The 2,450-nt window shown below is 51.0% G+C and overlaps 1 long non-coding RNA gene across 2 annotated transcripts; it reads right to left on the reverse strand.

The window, feature by feature from the left end:
- Positions 1–670: 670 nt before the first annotated feature.
- Positions 671–2,151, reverse strand: LOC123521128. Of its 2 annotated transcripts, XR_006679606.1 has the most exons (4): positions 2,079–2,151; positions 1,729–1,938; positions 1,298–1,462; positions 671–1,025 (listed from the first exon to the last, which is right to left on the reverse strand). It is a non-coding gene; the product is annotated as an uncharacterized LOC123521128 (long non-coding RNA). The 2 variants fall into 2 exon arrangements; XR_006679605.1 differs by lacking the exon at positions 2,079–2,151 and having other exon boundaries at positions 1,729–2,052.
- Positions 2,152–2,450: the final 299 nt, after the last annotated feature.

Genomic DNA, 2,450 nt, shown 5'->3' on the forward strand with positions numbered 1-2,450 from the left:
ACTAATTAAAAGGAGTGAAAAAATACACATAAAAATGGAATGAGCTACTTTATAAAGAGCCAGAAAATAATCCCCCAGGTAGCCTATTGCTTGCTATCTCAACACAGAGGCATGGTTTTCAGTTTCTGGATAACCCCTTGGGCCACCCCTGACTGGTTGGTGTAGGAACCACATTTCTCCAAACCTCGCTGATTCTGCAGGCCGCAGCTCTTAAGGAATCAGCCTGTGTCTGCAGAGCTGGCAGACCTTAGGTGATCTCTTCTAGGGTGTGGGCCCGGTCCTGAGAAAGTGCCAGGAACACACGTAGAGAGATGTCCAGACCTCCTGCGCCCAGTCCAGTACTAGTTGGTAGGCCCGACCGAGGGCCACACACAAGGGAGGTGAGGGCAGCGGGAGTAGGGATGGCAGTGAGTGGCACTGGGATCTTGGCATCGACAGCAGCAATGAAGACATCTGAGATTTGAAAAGTATAGGTGCTCATCCAGGGGCCCTACTAGGTTAAGTGGCTATGCCCTGGGCTGCTAACCACAAGGTCAGCAGTTCGAAACCACCTAGCCCTTCTTGGGAGAAAGATAGGGCTATTTCCATAAAGAGTTACGGTCTCAGAAATCCAGAGGGGAGTTAGTTCTACCCTGTCCTACAGGTTGTCATGATATGGAACTGACTCAATGGCAGGGAGTTTGGTTTGGTTTGTAGGTGTTAGACCCGAATAAAAAGAAAACCCCTGCTCCGTTGAGATAAGTCAAGAGAAACCCACCAATGAGCTTTGTTTCCTTCCTTCTCCCAGTGAAGGTGCTAATGCTGTTTCTAGTCATACAGAGCCAGAGTATGGACCACCGAACCGTTTTCAACATGCATGATACATTCTTGAAAATCAATTCAAACGGTGATCGGGGAAGTGGTTGAAGGGATTCCAAGGCACTGACCTTTGTTAGTACCTCTGGCACCTTGAACCCACAGGTGTCCAAGAGGCCTGCTGCGTGGGGCAGCCTTGACAAAACCCAAGAGTTCTTATCCAAAAGGCTCTGGAGGGAAATGATAGGGCACCGTGTATACCAGAGGGTCTGATTCTATACTCCCTCCTCCTGTGTCAACCCCCATCCCCAACCCTCCATCCCTGGGGTACAACTAGGGTCTCTTGCTTGTTCCTTAGGAAGTCAGGGATAAAGTACAGTTGTATTTGGAGGCTGGAATGCTCCCCACCTCAACCCCAGAAGTACTCGTAGAGGGGCTTGCTTCACATGGAGCAAGAAGGCATTGACAACTTCAATCTTCTCTCCATTCATCAAGATGTTACCTATTTATTGGCCTGGTTGGGATGGTCTTAGTAGGTGAAAAAGGCAGAACCAGCAAGGATCCTTCCACTTTGCTTCAGAGGTGAGCTGGTACGGCATTTTCCAGGCAGAGTTGACAATGACCAGCTCCACTGGAGGAGGACCCAGGTCAGCGGAATTCTGAGGCCCTGTGCAAAAAGGGTGGACTTCAAATCAAAAAAACAAAACGCATTCCTAGCAAAGGTAGGAGTACTGCTAAAGACCTCCCAGGACAATACCGTGTGGTAGTATAATTATGAAGAATAACAATAAGGTGCATAGGTGTGACCACTGAAAGGGACTATAGCAAGCAAAATCTAAAGTTGACACAAAAACTAAGGTACATACAAATGTCAAACCTAGGAAGGGTACCCAAGAAGTGCCTTCCTCCTGGCGGGAGGTCGAGTCCACTCACCGCTTCTGGCGTTTCCATATTCGCTTCTTAGAGGTGTTTCAGGCCGTGGGATTGGTCCACTGTTGGTGTTATCGGAGGTTGGGCTACTTTCACCTGGGTGAGGTGGGCCCACCGTTCTACGCCGTGCAGTTTCTCTGCAGTGGAGTGGAGATTAGCACTTGTTTACGTGCTTCCCCATAAGGGTTCCTAGCTGCTGCCGTGGCCACACTTCTGGAAGAGGGAGGAAGTCCTGCTAATCTCTCTGAGAAAGGGATAAAGCCGCGTGGACTCATACCGTGGACACTGAAATTGGATTTCCACAAAACACAAAAGAGCAATCGACACATTAGAGGGCACGCATAAAGGCTTACCTTTGGTAAGAGGCAAACCTGAAGAACAGCACAATCCTGGACCAGCCAAGGCAAAAGAAAATCTGCCGCGAACTACTACCCAAGCCAATTTAGTGATCGCGGAATCATTGGATGAAGGTGGCAGCCTCGTCATCCAATCACCGGAGAGTTCAAGAGACCGCTGTCTGGATTGGTCCGAGGAATTACCTTTCTAGGTTCTTTCGGCAAGCAGCGCCTTCTGACCAATCTGAGCACCACAGGGGCGGGCCTTGTCGCCGGAGTGGCGTTTGTCCTGCCCGCCGCCAAAGGAAGGGGCGTGTCCTTGGGGCTCCGCCTCCCGGGGCCGAGCGCGGGCGCGCGGAGTGGGCGGGCCCGCGTGGCCGGGGCGGGGCG

This window comes from Echinops telfairi, unplaced genomic scaffold (assembly GCF_000313985.2).
Source record: "Echinops telfairi isolate 266 unplaced genomic scaffold, ASM31398v2 ScPeMD7_7469;HRSCAF=8507_1, whole genome shotgun sequence".
NCBI classification, from domain to species: domain Eukaryota; kingdom Metazoa; phylum Chordata; class Mammalia; order Afrosoricida; family Tenrecidae; genus Echinops; species Echinops telfairi.